This window comes from Hevea brasiliensis, chromosome 7 (assembly GCF_030052815.1).
Source record: "Hevea brasiliensis isolate MT/VB/25A 57/8 chromosome 7, ASM3005281v1, whole genome shotgun sequence".
Taxonomy (NCBI): Eukaryota; Viridiplantae; Streptophyta; class Magnoliopsida; order Malpighiales; family Euphorbiaceae; genus Hevea; species Hevea brasiliensis.
This window is the reverse complement of record NC_079499.1, coordinates 35126416-35146249: the sequence shown is the minus strand read 5'-3', so window position 1 is coordinate 35146249 and position 19834 is coordinate 35126416.

Genomic DNA, 19834 nt, shown 5'->3' with positions numbered 1-19834 from the left:
GCTGTCCAAATGGTCAATTTTCAGGCCTTATTTGCACTTAATCCGGATTTGGTCATTTTTCAAGCTACCTTGCAAGCAGAATTTTGGAAAGCTTCCTTCATGAAAGTTGGCACATTTTGTGCCTAGTTTCACTTCCAATTGGTCTCATACCAATTGGAGGCACACAATTAAAGTTATAGGCCTAAAACTCAAACTGCCTTATTGCAATTCTTGCATACATATCAAACATCACTTTTAACACTCACCAAACTTAACATTCAAACCAATTCTGGTTGTACCACAACCTAAACATAATTTATAACATATTATAGGTCATTTTGGCAGCTTGCAATTACATTCAATGTGCACCAACAAGTGCAAATTTGTCTAACTCAATTTGTAACAATTCAATCACCAATTCATGCTCATTTACATGTCCAACTTCACACCATCATTCATGCACTCAAACTGCCATAACAACCAACACATTTTAACATCATTATTCCATAAACCAAGCATGAATTGCAGCATTCCTCAAGAGTTAGCAAACTGCCACAATGGTACACTTACATTCCATTACTTTCCAAGCTTTAAATTTAATTTTACATTTACATATACTAAGTATACATTAACCAAACAATTTCCTACACAATATACATTTAATCAATCATTTAATTCACCATTTACAAGCACAATTAAACTGCCTTCAAGGTGCTTCCATGGCTGCCAAAAGTACACATTCCCATTCAACATCAAAACTCAAAAATTTCTTCATAAATCAAACACCCATAACATGCTTACAAACTTTAACAAAGCAACATTCAAAAACACAAACTTACCTATTATTGGGACTTGTTAAATCTTCACCAAATTTCTTCCTTTTTGTTCCCTATAATCTACCCAAGAGGTGTGGACCAAGTTTAATGAAGAGAATTTATGGTTTTATGTTGAAAATGGGAGAGAATTAAGCTTTGCATGGAAAATTTTCAATGGAGAATTGGTAGTGACAATCGGCCATTGTTGGAAGCTTGAAGAAAATGAGTTAGTTAGTGGAGAAATCTGCCCATTTAATGCATATTATAATCCCTTAGTGGTCCACTCACATAAGAAATTGATTTAATATTATTTAAGTGCTAATTACCCAAATTTCACTCCACTTTTGGCTATTTACATTAAGTACCCCTAATTTAATTTTTTATTATATTTTCCAAGTGTAATATTATTTATTTTTAATGGAAATTTAGGTCAAAAGACAACTCGGGATGTCAAATGACCACAATGCCCCTGTTCGGGTTGTATTCCCGATTTTTCGGTAACACCGGGTTTTGTCCGTTTTTCGATTTCTCACTTTTCTTTGTACTAATTATTTAATTTTCATTTAATATTTTTAATAATATTTATACTTCAATTGATGTCTCTTTAAGTCCTAAAAATATTTTCCAGGGTTCTCCGCGGTCCAGGGTTAGTCAACAGTCCACGCCGTGACTTCCTGGTGCGGTCACCCATTGCTAGGGTTCTCGGCTCGTTTAACTTGGTTACATTTCTTTGCTATTATTTTTCCTTTGTTTTTCTTGTATTTTCTTCTATTGTATTTCATTATTTTATGTCTTCTCACTCATATCGAAGTGTAGTTCTAGGCATCCTAGCTGTCCGGACAACACTGGTCATAGGAACAGTAGAACGCACTACCGAACTTAGGGGTGTTACATAGTCCTGTAGGAACTCAATCCATTGCCTCTGTCTAAGATTGAGCTCCTTCTAGGTTGGCAAATATTCTAGACTCTTGTGGTCTGTATAGTGTAGCATTTTTCACCATACAAATAATGCCTCAATATCTTCAGTGCGAAGATAATTGCTGCTAACTCCAAGTCATGAGTAGGGTAGTTTTGTTCATGTGGCCCTAACTGCCTGGAAGCATAGGCGACCACTTTCCCCTCTTGCATCAATACACACCCTAACCCATTATAAGAGGTATCACTGTAGACCACAAAGTCCTTTCTCGACACTAGATGTGTTAACACTAGTGCTTCTGTTAACATAGCCTTCAGCCTCTCAAAACTGGCTTGGCACTTGTCGTTCTAGCCAAATTTCACATTATTGTGTAACAACTTGGTCATTGGAGCAGTTATAAGAGAGAACCCCTTTACAAATCTTCTGTAATACCCAGCTAGCCCCAAGAAACTTCTAACCTTAGTTGTATTTCTGGGAGGCTTCCATTCCATCACTGCTTCTATCTTTTTAGGATCCACTCTAATCACCTCAGCTGATACTATGTGTCCAGGAAAGGAGATTTCACTCATCCAGAAGTCACACTTGGATAACTTAGCATACAGTTTCTTTTCTCGTAGGGTTTGCAGAACAATCCTCAAATGGTCATCATGTTCTTCCCTGGTCTTAGAATACACCAGAATATCATCAATAAAGACCACTACAAACCGATCTAAATATGGATGAAAGATACAGTTCATAATATCCATAAATGCTGCTGGTGCATTTATTAACCCAAACGGCATCACTAGGAATTCATAATGTCCATACTAGCTTTTGAATGCAGTTTTTGACACATCTGCATCCTTTACCCTTAACTTATGATACCCTGATCTGAGATCAATTTTTGAAAATACACCGGCTCCCTTCAACTGATCAAACAGATCGTTGATTCTGAGCAATAGATATTTATTTTTCATAGTTACTTTATTCAACTGCTGGTAATCAATACACAATCTCAAGGTTCCGTCCTTCTTCTTCACAAACAGCACCGGAGCTCCCCATGGTGACACACTGGGGTGTATGAACCCCTTATCAAGTAACTCTTGTAACTAAATTTTCAACTCTCTCAATTCAGTGGGTGCCATCCTATAAGGAGCAATAGAAATTAGTGATATACTCAGCATTACCTCAATAGCAAACTCGACTTCCCTTTCTGGTGGTAAACCAGACAATTCTTCAGAAAATACATCTAGGAAGTCTCTTACTGTGGATATATAACACAAATTCGGAATAGCCTACATAGTATCAACCACGCATGCTAGGTAAGCTTCACAGCCTTTTCTCATCAATCTTCTTGCAACTGTGGCTGGGATAACATTGGACAAGAAATTTGTCCTTTCACCCACAACTGAAATCTCATTACCATCAGGAGTTTTCAAAGAAATCCTCTTCAGTTTGCAATCAACTATTGCCTGATGACGTGATAACCAGTCCATTACCAAAATCATGTCAAACTCATGGAAGGAAAATTTAATTAGGTCTATCGAGAATTCATACCTCTGAATCCTCAACGAGCAACCTTTATACACTTTATTCACTACCACATTGTGGTCTAGTGGATTTGTGACCAGAATGTCTTGATCACTCTCCTCTACTGGAACTCCCCTCTTTACGGGTAGTTTGATGTAGATGTATGAATGAGAGGATCCTGGATCCACCAATGCATGCACAGAAGTGTTGCAGAGAGAGAATGTACCCCTAATGACTTCCGGGGCATCTTGCTCCTCCTGAGCTCTAATGGCATAGGCTGTTGCAGGTACTCTAGCCTCTGGCCTCTCAGCTGACTCGGATGCAGGCCTTAGTGATGGACCAGCTGCCTCAGATTTACTGAGCTTCCTACCCCTTTGAGGTGTAGGGGCAGGCCTATCTACTTGTGTTGTGGCAACTGTAGTAGTCCTCTTCGGACAATTTTTAATCTGATGTTCTGTAGATCCACAATGTAAGCATGCACCATTCACTCACCAACAGTCCCCCTTGTGCCACTTCTGGCAGTATGGACAGGCAGAAGATGCTAGGGCTGGTCCCCTGAACACGGTCCCTGGAGAGCTGCCCACTGATGGTGTGGACTGGCCTCTCCTAGGTGTGAACTGTGGTCTAGGCCCCTGGGACTGACTCTGACCTTGTGGTTGTCTTGAACCCTGAGCAGGAGGACCCTTACTCTTCTTACTGGGAGTAGAAAATGAACTGGATTGACCTGGACCCCTCTTCTGCTGTCTTTCCCTTCTAGTTTGCTCATTTATTTGAACCCTTTCTACTTTCGAAGTAGCATCTACTAATTTGGCGAAATCTGTGATCTCTAATGCTATTATCATGACTTTGATATTGTCATTGAGCCCTTCTTCAAACCTTCTGCACCTCTCTGCCTCTATAGGGACTATCTCCCTCCCATACCGGCTCAGTCTGACGAATTCTCACTCATACTCTACCACTAATAGTTGCCTCTGTCTCAGACTGATAAATTCTCTTATTCTCTCTTCTAAATACACCTTACTGACATTCTTCTTCCTGAACTCTATTAGGAAGTAATCCTAGGTGATTTGATCCAGTTGCACCTCACTGGTGACTGTGTCCCACCACTGGTATGCATCATCCTGAAGTAAGGCCACAGCACCCTCCAGGTTCTGCTCGGGGGTGCAATGAAGCTGTTTTAGTACTTTGATTGTTCTATCCAACCAGTTTTCTGCTGTCGTGGGATCATCCTCCTTCCCAAAGAAATCCACAGCCCCATGTTTTTGCAGTTTCTCTATATGGGACTTCTGTGGTGCTGGTAGAGGTTGTGGCTGTGGTTATGGTGGTGGAATTGCCCCCATCATTTGCCGGTAAAACTGGGTCATTTGTTGAAAAAATGCAATGTCACACCTTACCCCTCTGTAAGGCATAACATGATCCCGTAAAATACCTATTGAACTACCGAACTTCACCTATCGATAACTCATTAAGTACCCTACAAGGGATTTTAAAATAATTTTCTTACTTTTGACAAGTGTTGAGCACTTTCTAATAGGTATTTAAAACATTTAGTTAAAATTAAAAACTAGTTAATATTTTTGGCCCATTTTATTTTTCCACAAATTTTATAAAAATTTTGATAGAGTTTCGTTTATATTTTGAGAAAACAGTTCTTCAAATACGTGTAAAAAGCACTTCTAAAAATGTTTTCTCAACAACTGCTTCAATTTCACAATCAAACTCAATCCATTTCAACAACTCCATAATCATTTCAATCAATTTCTCAAGTTCAAAATTCAATAATCCTCAAAAATACTAGCAATACATTTCATTCAAATTAAATAAAATAGTTCCACTCATATTTCATTAGAGACAAAACAATTTATATAACTCCTTACAAAATTTACATCAAAAGAAATACAAACAAACTTTATTACAAACTTCATACAAATTTTGTACAAGCTGCTCAAGACCCATTTACATGTCCATACATTTATGTGCAATACATACATCAAAATAAATATTTACAGGCAGGGTATAAATTATACCTGACAACTTCAAGCTGATAGATCCTTAATCCTCAGCAGCTCAGTCGGTTGCTCCTCTAGTCTCTATATCTGTGACAGCAATAAAAGCTATCGCTGAGTACTAAGACTCAGTGGTGCACAACATACTAAAATAATCTTTATATAGAATATAAATCGCATTTATTCAAAAATTTGACTAAACATGAGCATTAAACACAAAACATGAATTATGAAATTTTAATGCAAACCAAGTTCATTTCGAAAAATCAAAACACATTTCATAAAACCCACAGTTAGATCATATCACTCGAAACAAATAGAATCTCAACAGCCAGAGGCTAAAGAGAAATCACATCACAAGGCTAGCTAGCTCAAATATATGGATATCTATTCACATCCTCTTCTACTGGCACACCTCAATACTTCTCCAGAGAAGGAATGAAAATTCGAAACTAATTACCCTCACTAGTCGTGCTAGTGAGGTGTTCAAATATATAGTCATGACACTGTGGTTTCAAAACTTATCTTAAAAATTTGCTAAACATTGTCATTTCAAATATACACAATAACTTTCACAATTTAAATCAAAACATCATAAATAATATCACAAATAAACTTTCAACAATTTAAAACAAAAGTAAAATGCATATTTCATTCACTTTATCAATGAATTTTAAAGCATAGTAATGTTGTGCACAAACCTCAAGCGAGTCACCTCTTGGCCTAGACTTGGTTCCTCGGGTTCTTTCCCGATATTCTTATCAACTGAAATACATAATTTTACAGTGTTTCAGTACCATAACTTAGCATAAATCCAAAATAAATTTAACTTCACTTTTACCTAGCTCTAATGTTCTAAACTTGGCGTTCTTGAAATTTTGTGTTTCGGGTTACTATTCACTATACTATTCAAGTCAAATTGTTGACTTTCTAAAGCTTAATAGGTATGGGAATTCCAACTTCACCCACATACCATATTTTGGTCACTAAATTTGTTGGTTTTGGTTGTTTTCTCAAAACTTAGGTCTTTTAGGCAAAATTGCCAAATTTTCAGTTTTGGAGTCCTAAGTTGCACTGTTCCATTGGTCACTTTACTGTTGGAATTTGGCAAAACTTTCTTCATAGAAAATGTTCCCTAATGTCTTAAGTTTATTCTCCTTTTTGAATCACCCCAATTAGAGTTTTGTAGCTCAAGTTATGGTCATTTGAACCATGGCTGCCGGATTAGACACAACCCAAAATTCTGGGAAATTTTCTGGTGCTGGCAGATTTGAGTCACCAACTTGGGGTGGCCAAATGACTTGGTTAATGGCATAATTTGAGTTTGTTTCATGAAAGTTTTAGGTCTATATCTCATCTAACCACTGGTAAAATTTCAGGTCATTTAGACCTCCCTAGCTCAAGTTATGACCCAAACACTATAACTGTTCATGTGTACTATTCATACTGCAGATTTTCAAGTTTGATCAGTTTGTTCACTAGGTTTTGGTCACTTTTTGGGCATGCTTCCTAAATGAAAATTGTGTCATTTAGTGCCTATTTTCAGTCCCAATTGGTCCCATACCAATTGGACTTATAAAATTTTATTTTTGGTCCCTCAAAGTTGACTTTTGGTCATGTTGCATACCCAATCCGAATTTGGCTTTGATTCAAACACCTCTAACACACTTAATTAGGTCACAAATGGCCATTTCTTTCCTTAAACTATGTCAAAGACATCATTTAGCACTTCTTCACAATTTTGGTCCCTAAACCCTAATGTCCAAACCCTAATTCACACTAATTTTTGCATTTAACTACCTTCAAAGCTTTTAATCCTAACCATTCAACTAACTAAAGTTTCTAAACCCATTCAAACCATTAAAATCATGTAAATCACCTTCTCCTTCATGCTAGCCAAATTTCAGCTTAGTCCCTCTGCATGAAAATTTTTCATGGCTTAATTAAAATCTTGTTTAACCATAATTTCATACTAAAAATTCAATTCAAATTCAAATTAGAAGAGGAAACTTACCTTAATTGAAGCTTTTCAATCTCCCTCAAATCTTCAAATTCTTTTAATTTCTTGCTCCAAATCTTCTTCTTGAGGGCCAATTTAATGGTTTCTATAATTATTCTCAAGGATTAGGGGGTGAAATCTAAAGTTTAAGAAGCTTAAATCTAAGCTTTAATGGTGGAACAAAATAAGAAGAGAGGGAGAGGAGAGAGCTACGGGAATAAGAAAAAGAAGAAGTGAAAAAATCTTTTTGAATTTTTATTTTTATGCCACATAATTAACTTGGTCAAAGATTAAATTAAATAGAATTTATTTTTAATGTCATGCATGATGTCATTTGGGTGATGTCATAATCCTATTTTCTTTTCCTTTTGTTTTTTTTTTGTAATTATTTATCTATTTGACTTGGTTAAAAAGGTTGGAAAATTAAAATTAATTTTGACATCTTATATGATGTCCTCATCATGATGTAATAAGTCTCATTTTTATTCTTTTTCTTTTTCTTTAATTCTTTAATAGTTCTTTAATTTAATTCTTGATCTCGAAATTTTCTTTTCTCCGATTTTATTTGACAGTTAGGTCAGGAGTCAGCTCTTGGGGTCAATTGACCAAATTGCCCCTCGCCGATTCAACTCGGTTTGTAAATAATTTCATATTTCTTCCGGCTCCCTGACCTAATTATTTAACTTGCTTAACAGTTCCTTTTCATGATTTTCTCTTTTCCACTATGTTTATAAGGGTCCTAAGGACCGCGACGTCACATTTTACGATTCGAAATTTGAGTTTAAAATGACTTCGCAGTCCTTCCCGAGAAGGTCACCTATCGCTGTGACTCTCGGCTCGTTTAACTTCTTATGTTCTGTTTTTCTTATTTATACTCAACTAATTGAACATTACTAATTATTTGTGTTTATGGCTTCTCTAGTTGTCTTAAGTGTGGCTCTAATCCCCTTAATTGTCCGGACTAACTCCGGTCACCGGAACAGTGAAATATACTAGGCTATGCAAATAGGGATGTTATAATTCTCCCTCCCTTAAAATAATTTTCGTCTCGAAATTTTACCTGGTATCAATCTCTGAACAGCTGTGGGTGTTGTCTCCTCATGTCCTCCTCTCATTCCCAAGTAGCCTCCTGGCCTGAATGATGGTTCCACAGCACTTTTACCAATGGTATCTGCTTGTTCCGTAGCTGCTTTACCTTATGAGCCAGAATCACTATGGGTTCTTCTTCATATGTGAGGTCTGGATTATCTTCAATTTCTTCCACTGGTAGTACATGAGATGGGTCTGATCGATACCTCCTTAACATAGACACATGAAAGACATTATGTATCTTCTCTAACTCTGAAGGTAGTGCCAAACAATATGCCAAAGGACCCACTTTTTCCAGAACCTCATATGGCCCAATGAAGCGAGGACTCAGTTTCCCCTTTCTGCCGAATCTCATAATTCTCTTCCAAGGAGAAACTTTGAGGAAAACTTTCTCACCCACTGCATACTCAATATCCCTTCTTTTCAAATCAATGTAGGACTTCTGACGGTCTGTTGTAGTCTTAAGTCGATCTCTGATCACCCTGATCTTCTCCTTAGTCTGCTGAACAATTTCGGGTCCAATCATCTTTCTTTCACCCATGTCATCCCAACACAATGGGGTTCTACATTTTCTGCTATACAAAGCTTCATATGGAGGCATTCCAATGCTTGATTGGTAGCTGTTGTTGTAAGCAAACTCAATCAAAGGCAAGTGTGTGTCCCAACTGCCCTCAAATTCAATTACACAAGCCCGTAGCATGTCCTCCAAGATTTGAATTACCCTCTCAGACTGGCCATCTGTTTGTGGGTGGAATGCAGTACTGAAGTTCAATCTAGTTCCTAGGGCTCTCTGAAGACTACCCCAGAATCTAGAAGTGAACCTAGGATCTTTGTCTGATACGATGGATACTAGCACCCCATGCAGTCTCACAATCTCATCAATGTACAACTTGGCCAATCTTTCTAAACTGTAGTTCATCTGGACTGGCAGAAAATGAGCAGACTTGGTTAGTCTATCAACGATGACCCATACTACATCATGACTTTTCTGTATCCTTGGAAGTCCCATCACAAAATCTATCGTTATTCTCTCCCATTTCCGTTCCGGTACTGGTAGTGGATGTAACAACCCAGTGGGTACTTGATGCTCTGCCTTCACTTGTTGACAAGTTAGGCATTTGGAAACAAACTCTGCCACATCTCTTTTCATACCCATCCACCAGCAATGCTCCTTTAGCCCTCTATACATTTTTGTGCCACTAGGGTGCATGGCAAAAGGAGACTCATGTGCTTCCTTCAAAATGATCTGTCTCAAATCAACATCATTAGGAACACATATTCTGCCCTGGTGTAGCAGTAGACCATCATCTCTAATTGAGAATTTTGGTTTCTTGCCCTGTTCAACTTCTTCCAACAGCTTCTGATACCTTTCATCACTCTGAGCAGCTATTACAATCTGATCAATCAACACTGGCTGTACATGCCATGCAACTGCTGTCTGACCATCATCATTAGTCTCTAAGCTGGCATGCAATGATCTTAACTCATGCACTAAAGACAAAGGAGTAACCCGTAGACTTGCTATAGTCTTGCTACTTAAGGCGTCAGCCACCACATTAGCTTTCCCTGGCTGATAGTGTAACATCCTCCCTACACATGTTCTGTACGTTCTATTGCTCCAGTAGTCAAATAACAGTCCAGTCAAGTTAGGATGCCTAGAACTACACTTCGGTGATAGTGAACAGACATATAATGATGAAATAAATAAAAAGAAAATACAAGAAAAATCAAACAAAAATGAAAGAGATTGAGAAAAATATTGAAGTTCTTTTTACAGGTTTTTGAAGAACTGTTATATCCAAATTACGGAGGGCACTCTGCCAAATTTTTTTTACAGAAATTACTAATAGTTTAAATGTGTTAGTTAATTCACCTCAGTTCAAAAAGGTTTTTAAAACCTGTAAATAGTGCTCACCACTGTAAAAGAAGTAAGAAAAGTTTTTGAAAATCCCTTGTAGTGTATTTAATGGGTTATTAGTAGGCGAAGTTGGTAATTCATTAGGTATACTACGGGATCATGTTATGCCTTACAGAGGGGTAAGGTGTGACATGTTTTAGTTGTATCAGAGCTAGTTTTTTTTTTAAATTCTATTTTCACATGTTACTTGAATATTCTTTCTTCATAGTACAACTGCTCAATATCACTGTCTGATACATACAGTACATTACATTATAAATATGCACTAACGGGAGGAAATCTCCTTGTGTTATTTGTTTAGGAGGTCTAAGATCCTCGCATTGACTATGGAAGAGGGTGATCGTTCAGTTGATCAATCTATAGAGGCTGAGGTGCAAGGGGATGCCCTAGCCTTACATAATGTCAGTGGTTCAGCAGCACCAGCCCCCGTAGTATCGCAGTTCCCTGCTTAGTTCGCTCAGCAGATGGCTGCAATGTTCCAACAAATGGCTGGTAATGTGCCTACTCAAGCCCCAATACAGACACCAGTGGTACAACCACAGTCTTCTGCTAGACAATATGACAAATTAATCAAATATGGGGCTACAGAGTTCAAGGGGACAGTAGATCCTCTAGAGGCAGAATAGTGGTTAGAAAGGATGGATAGGGTATTCAAGAAACTGCACTACATAGAGGAGCTCAGATTTGAATACTCAGTATCTTTGCTATAGGGGGATGCTTATGACTGGTGGAAAACCATTCCCACAGTTTGGTAGAACCTGCAGTGCTAACCTGGAGTGACTTTCTCAGGGAATTCAGACAAAAATATGTCCCTGATGCTTATGTAGATCAGAAACTGCAAGAGTTCCTAAGTCTGAAACAGGGTAGTAGATCGGTGGCTGAATATGAAAGGGAATTTTTTCGCCTGAGCCATTATGCAGTAAGTCTACTTTCTACCAGTAGGGAGAGATGTAAGAGGTTTGAAACCGGCTTGAAGCCTAATATCATATTACAAGTGGTCGGATTCAAACATAACAACTTCTCTGAACTTATTTCTAAAGCACTAGAATTAGAAAGAATTGAATCTGACGACTTACGAAAAAGAAATCGAGAGAGAGAAAAGAGGAAAGTCGATGAAACGAGTTCTAGTGGTCTTACTAGAAAGAGGAAAAACTTTGGGGGATACAATAGAGATAGTAAGAAGTCCGATAGAGATAGATCTTCTGGACAGAAACCACCTCGATCCGATTAGCAAACTCAACAGAAACCTAGGAATGCACTGTCAGATCGACTTTGTGAAACTTATGGTAAACCACATAGTGGGGTATGTTATAGAGCCGTAGGAGCATGTTTTAACTGTGGAGAGACTGGCCATTTTGCTAGGGATTGTGTAAATCCAGGTCGTTCTGGATCATTTACTACACCAAAGGGATCAACCCAAGTTTCTACCCCAAAGAGTTCACCATCAGTTAGTAGAGGCAAAGGTAGAGGTAGGGGTAGTACACCTAAGTGTCAGAGTACTGTGAATCAGCCAAAACAGGGTGATGCTCTAGCTGGAGTATACGCTATACGGCAGAGAGAAGAGACTTAGACTTTTGATATTATTGCTGGTACTTTCTCAAATAATAACTAAGATATATATATGCATTGTTTGACCTGGGGTCTGCATACTTTTATGTTAGTGTTAGAACTATATGTTCTATTGTTATTCCTTTACAGGGGAATAAATTTTGATGCATTAGTGATTAGCCCTTTAAAATAAGGATTGTGATAAGAAGTGAAATTAGTTTTGAAAGAGTTTATTGGCAAAAATTATTTTCTAACACACCATAAATTATAAAGCTAATTGGCGAGCCTACTTAATGCAAGGCAAGAGGACGTAAAAGTAAGATGCAGTAATGGAATTGCTCTAGATGAGGGCAAGGATGTCACTTTTAGTAATTGTTAATGGATATTGTAATCATAATAAGTTCGGGATATTAGTGAATTCGAAAAGGATTAAAGATAGGAAAATTTGATCTATTGGGATGTATCGTAGTAACTATGCAATGTTCTTGATGTTTATACTGTAAGTTGCAGATTACAGTACTGACTTGAGATTATTGTGTAGAGCTACATACTATCCGATAGTACACCTAGATAAGAATAGTTGCCAACGGCATCTGTTTTGGTATAGTTATGCCATGACAGAATTTAATTGTTAGAAATAAGTTTGAAAATCCTACTTAGGGATCTAAAACTCAAAGGTTAGAATATCGAATGGTTATAGTTCAGTACAAAAGAAAGTAAGTTATAGAATATTGACAGATAAAAAGAGTTATGGAAGTAAAAATTCGAACAGTTGGTTCAAATATAACAAAGAAATGTTACGAATGTGAGGAAGACTATGGACTAGAATGGTCAGAGGACCAATGACTAGATAAATGATTCTAACATGACCTCAAGGGTCATTCAAGAAGGAACATGAATCGAAATATTAGACAGGACAATAGTAAGAGAAGATTGGTGTTATACAAACAAATTAAATGTTGTATTAGATTGTTAAAAGTCTTATACAAATTCTAGAGAAAGAAGATTATATGATCATATAGAAAGGAGAAAATAAACGTATGACTATTGTAAGATGGCTATTGGGAAAAATTTCGTGGACGAAATTTATTTTAAGGGGGGGAGAATTGTAACACCCCTAAGTTTGGTAGTGCGTTCTACTGTTCCGGTGACTAGTGTTGTCCGGACAGCTAGAATGCCTAGAACTATACTTCGATATGAGTGAGAAGACATTAAATAATGAAATACAAGAAAAATTAAGGAAAAATAATAGTAAAGAAATGCAACTAAGTTAAGCAAGCCGAGAACCCTAGCGATGGGTGACCGCACAGGGAAGTCACGGCGTAGACCGTTGACTAGCCCTAGACCGCGGGGAACCCTGAAAAATAATTTTAGGAGTTAAAGAGACATCAATTGAAGTAGAAATATCATTAGAAATATCAAAGAAAAATTAAATAATTAATACAAAGAAAAGCGAGAAATCGAAAAACGGATAAAACCCGGTGTTACCGAAAAATCGGGAATGCAACCCGAACAGGGGTATTGTGGTCATTTGACACCCCAAGTTGTCTTTTGACCTAAATTTCCATTAAAAATAAATAATATTACACTTGGAAAATGTCATGAAAAATTAAATTGGTGGTACCTAATGTAAATAACAAAAATTGGGAGTTAAATGTGGAAAAATGGAACCGTAAAATAAACTATCATTTAATTCTTACATAGTGGTCCACTAACTCATTTAAGTGGACCACTAAAGCTTCATTTGGGCAGAATATACATCTTCATCTTCAACCTTAGAACCAACAGAAAATTTGCTCCCAAAAAAAAACTCCATTGACGCATGTTTGAAGCTCCATGCATATGAGATTCAAGCTTCTTTCCTTCTACCTTCCTTCATCAAAGTTAGTCTACACCACTTGGGCAGTAGATTGGCAGCAAGAAGACCAAGTTTTGGTGAAGATTTAAGAAGTCTCATCCATAGGTAAGTTTGAGTTTTTGATTGTTGCTTTGTTAAAGTTTGTAAGGGTGTTATGGGTGTTTGATTTATGGAGAAATTTTTGAGTTTTGATGTTGAATGGGAATGTGCACTTTTGGCAGCCATGGAAACACCTTGAAGGCAGTTTAATTGTGCTTGTAAATGGTGAATTAAATGATTGATTAAATGTATATTGTGTAGGAAATTGCTTGGGTAATGTATACTTAGTATATGTAAATGTAAAATGAGATTTAAAGCTTGGAAAGTAATGGAATGTAAGTGTACCATTGTGGCAGTTTGTTAACTCTTGAAGAATGCTGGAATTCATGCTTGGTTCATGGAATAATGATGTTAAAATGTGTTGGTTGTTATGGCAGTTTGAATGTATGTATAGTGGTGTGAAGGTTTGACTTGTGAATGAGCTTGGTTATGGAGTTAAATTGTTGTAAATTGAGTTGGGCAAATTCTGCACTTTTTGGTGGACATTGAATGTAATTGTAAGCTGCCAAAATGACCTATAATGTGTTGTGAATTATGTTTAGGTCATGGTACAACCAGAACTAGTTTGAATGTTAAGTTTGGTGAGTGTTAAAAGTGATGTTTGATATGTATGCAAGAATTGCAATAAGGCAGTTTGTATTTTAGGCCTATAACTTTAAGTGTGTGACTCCAATTGGTATGAGACCAATTGGAGGTGAAACTAGGCACAAAATGTGCCAACTTTCATGAAGGAAGCTTGCCAAAATTCTGCTTGCAAGGTAGCTTGAAAAATGACCAAATTCGGATTAAGTGCAAATGAGGCCTGAAAATTGACTATTTGAGCAGCAGTTAGTGTTTAGGCCATAACTCACTCAAAACAGGTCCAATTGACCTGCAATTTTAACCATGAATAGTTAAGACCCATATCTACAAGTCTTATGAAGACACCAAAGCCCAGAAATGACCATAAGTAAGTCAAACAGCTTGCACAAGTTCGGGTCCAAAAACTGGCCGAACCTAAAATGACCTAAAGTGACCTAAAATGACCAATTTTGGTGCAATTTGACCAGCAATAGTAAAATGACCATAACTTGGCCTACATAACTCAGAATGACCTGATATTTTTCCCTGCGTTCCATAAGACATAGATCTACAAGTTTGTAGTTTTGACCGAAATCCGAAAACTGAGGAAACTAGGTCGTCCGGCTAGGTCAAACTAGTATCCCGGAATCCAGCAAATCGCAAGAAAATACAGTATACATGGAAATGAATTTGGTAACATGTACCAACCCTAAAAGACTATCAAATGTGACATATTAATGACATTAAAACCTAAATTACCTAGAATGTACCAAGGGTTGACATAGTAGGTTGACTAAGCGAATAAATGAATTCAGTGAGTTAATTATCAAGCATTATCGTTAGAGACAGTTTAAATGAGTACTGAAACACTTCAAATTGTGTTTCTCAGTTAGCAAAGACTCAAGGAGGGGAAGGAAACACTGAGTCAGAGCCAAGAGATAGTTATCAGAGGTTTGTGCATAATAAGTATTTCTTTTGAATTTTTCAATTGAAATAAATTATGATTATTTCTATGTTATTATTTTAAATTGTGTTTGTGCACAATAGTTATTTCTTTTGAATTTTTCAATTGAAATAAATTATGATTAATTGTATGTTATTGTTTTAAATTGTGTTTGTGCACAATAATTTTGATTTCTTATTTTCTACTTAAAAAATTTATTTGAACATTATAGTTTTAAATTGTGTCCGTGCACAATACTTTTATATTAACTGCTTTTACTAGCAAATTTATGTGGAGAAATGATTATGAATAAGTTTGATTGCTTTGGTTTTGGGAATATTATTTGGAACTTATTGTGTTGCCAACTTTGGAAATGGAAATTTTTGAGATAAAGTGTGATTTATGGTTTGTATGAAATATTTTTATTTGAAATTGTTTTGATTCACACTTGGCATGACACTGTTAATATATTCCTCCCTCTTTGACTTATCAGTCTGGGGTGAGTGTGATTATGTTCCTCCCTCTTTGACTTCCCAGTCTGAGGTGAGTGTGGATGAGTACTCATTATATAGCTAGCTTCCTCCCTCATTGATTTTGATTATTGGGGTAAGTGTGTCTTGTCGTGGTGTACAACATGGCATGTGTGGAAAAAAATTATGTCATGGCCTAAATTATGTTATCGATTAGCAACATTGTATTATTCAGTTATTTGATCGAATTGTGTTATTGATTTGCAAAATGGTATTATTCTGTTATTTGATCGAATTATGTTTTTGATTTGCAAAATGGTATTATTCAGTTATGTGATCGAATTGTGTTATTGATTTGCAAAACGGTATTATTCAATTACTTGATCAAATTTGTGTTAGATGAATTTTGTAAATTGTGAAATAGAATTGTGAATCATTTGATTTGTGAACTGTCAATAAAAGATTTATATATCGCATTTCAAATTGTTATTGTGCACCACTGAGTAAATTTTACTCAGCGATAGCTTTTCATTACTGTCGCAGGTAGACAGACTGACAGGGCAGCAGACTAGGCTGCTAGTACATTCAGTGAGAAATCATCGGGTATATTGAGTATACCATATTCTGCATTTTATATTGTAATGTATTTTCACTATATGTATATAGTGTTCTTGGTTTTGAGCAGTTGTAAATTAAAATTGTACATTAAAGTTGTAAAATAAATTATGTGTTATTTGGACTTATAAAAATTATATTTTATTTCTTGTATCTCAGTCTTTGAAAAATTATTGTGGATTTGTGTTGAATTATGCTAGAGTTTGAGATTGAGAAAAATATTGAAGTGCTTTTTACAGGTTTTTGAAGAACTGTTTTATCCAAATTACGGAGGGCACTCTGCCAAAATTTTTTTTACAGAAATTACTAATAGTCTAAATGTGTTAGTTAATTCACCTCAGTTCAAAAAGGTTTTTAAAATCTGTAAATAGTGCTCACCACTGTAAAAGAAGTAAGAAAAGTTTTTGAAAATCCCTTGTAGTGTATTTAATGGGTTATCAGTAGGCGAAGTTGGTAATTCATTAGGTATACTACGGGATCATGTTATGCCTTACAGAGGGGTAGGGTGTGACATTGAGCACTTGAATATTCTGCCCAAAATTGTTGCTGGAATTGTGTACAATATATATATGGAAGCGTTATTGATTGAATATTGAAGAAATGAGGAGGAGAAGGAATATCAAATTGGAAGTGTATGTGCTTTGTGCAGGTTGTGTGTGAAGGCAGTACATAAATTAGGCCATAAGTGCCAAACTATGAACCCAATTGGTATGAGGCCAATAGGAGGTGAAACTAGACACCAAATAGGCCAACTTTCATGTAGAAATGTTGCCAAAATTCTGCCTAGAAACTGACCTTAAAAATGACCAAATCCGGATTAGCAACCTTGCAACCCAGATTTTTGACCATATGAATAGTAGTCCTTTGGATGACCATAACTCACTCAAAACAGGTCCAATTGACCTGAAAGTTTTACCATGGTTAGTTTAGATATAGATCTACAATTCTTATGAAGACACCAAAGCCCAGAAATGGCCAGAACCAAGTCAAATGGCTTGCACAAATTCGGGTACAAAAACTGCCGAACCAAAACTGACCTAAAATTGACCAAATTTTGCACTAAAGGTGCAATCTGTCCAGCTTTAGTAAATTGACCATATCTTGGTCTATACAACTCAGAATGACCTGAAATTTCGCCCTGCGTGCAATAAGACATAGAGCTACAATTTTGCTTCTTTGACCAAAAGCTAAAAGCCAAGGGAAATAGGACTTTAAGCTAGACCAATCTAGCACACAAAAATTGAGAATTTGACATTTTGCATAGAATGATGCTTGAAGCATTTTGGCAATGAATGCTAACTTGTAAAAATGGTAAATTGCACTATATTGGTAGCATATTGAGATATAAATTGTGACATATTGATGCTAGAAACAACTTATCCATATTACTTAAAAAGGTCAACATATGCATTGACTTGTGAATTATATAATAGTCAGTAAACTCCAAAAATTGAAGAATTAAAAAATTAATTAATAATGTGCCCTAGTTTGCCTAGTTGACTAGTATGGATTGGTTGGCATGCCAATAGGATTCCGACAGCTGTTTTGTAAATGGCTTTATGCCATACTGTGTTTTTACAGCTTATTATGCCACACTGTAATTTTAATAGCCTACGGCTATACATATTGTGTATTTATTTTTTGCTTATCACCAGATTGACTATATGGCTTTTTAGCCACGCTATTTGCGCACCGGGAGACACTTTGTGATCGATGGTGTGACGGCCCGAGGTACTAGGTACCCAGTGCCAGTATATCCGTTTATCCATTCTAGTCAGTATATAGGCTACACGGGCAGTAATTCAAGTACTATTAAATTCAAATACCTAAATCCAGTCTACTGACATACAGCAACACCAAAAATTTATAAACACTTTCTTTACTTTATTTTAGTGTATATTTCTTTATATTTGGCACCACTAAGCAAAATTGCTTAGCGCGTTGCTTTTGTAACGCGTAGGTATTAGAGATACAGCTGGGGAGCGAAGCAGACCTACGACCGAGTGAGACATGAGATCTGCACAGGAGTCCAGAGTCATCTGCAATACATTTCATACATGGTACGACTTAGGATATCTTGTATTTTGTACTTTTGTTGTATATTTGAAATTCAGCCCTGTATTTTGTAATGTTATGAAAGCTCTAAAGTTTGTAATATTTTGTACATATTAAATGACATGGAGATTTTCTATACATATTTAAATTATTATGGACTGTATTATGGAACTGTTTAATGACTGTAAAAGTCTATTGACTTTACTGAGAAATAGAGACTGTGAAATATTTGAGATTTTGATATCATCATATTAAACTGTTTTCAACAGGTTTGGAAGGACAGTTTGTCCTAAATATAGTCGGCACCTTACCAAATTTTTATTACCAATCTTGAAACATTGATTTTATCAAAGTATGACAATAGTATCAACATGATCTGAATATTACATAAAAGACTTCTTAAAATCAAATTGAGTTTAAGAAATGAAATAATCACAGACTAGGTGTTCCGGCACGCCGTGTAGCACGCCTTGCTCGGCTATACTATAGACGGGTGAGGGGTGTTACATTTAGTGGTATCAGAGCATGGTTTAGGTGTTTCTAGACCTAGATAGATTGCACATCATGCATTGCATTGTAAGTTTTAACATGACTCTAATGCAGATCTTTTGATTTGTTTTGTTATTTTGATCAGAATATGGACTCCACATCGCAGAGAGCAGTCGATGAGGAAGTGGAAAGTCATGCTCCATTTATGACTGAACCAGGAGACAGGAGGGAACCTGCTCTACCAGTACCAAATGCACTAGCCACATTTCAGCAAATGGCTGAGTTCTTTAGACAGATGGCAGGAGTTATGCCACCACCACCACCTCCACATCAAAAATCTCATATAGAGAGACTCAGGAAGTTTGGAGCAGTGGACTTTCTGGGCAAAAGAGAAGATGATTCTGTCACAGCTGAAAACTGGTTGGACAGAACTGGAAGAGTCTTGAAACAACTTCATTGTACTCCAGAGCAGAATTTGGAAGCTGTTGTATCACTACTGCAGGATAATGCATACCAGTGGTGGGATACAGTAACTAGTGAGGTGCCACCAGAACATATAACTTGGGATTTCTTTCTCACTGAGTTCAAAAAGAAGTTTGTGGGCAGTGTATACTTGGAAGAGAAGAGAAGGGAGTTTATTACCGTACGCTAGAGACAACTAACAGTGGCTAAATATGAAAGAGAATTTGTCACACTAAGCCGCTATGGGCAGGAAATAGTCCCTAATGAGGCAGAGAGATGCAAGAGATTTGAGGAAGGACTTAATGATAACATTAAAGTAATGATTACAGCCTTGGGGATTACAAAGTTTGCCAAGTTAGTGGAAGCTGCACTGAAGGTTGAAAAAGTTAGAATGAATGAGCGTAATGTATGGGACAGAGTAGAAAAGAGGTCGTGGTCGACTGTACATCTTCTGCCCTTAGTAAGAAATTCAGAGGTTCGCCTGCTCAAAGTTTTAGTAGAGC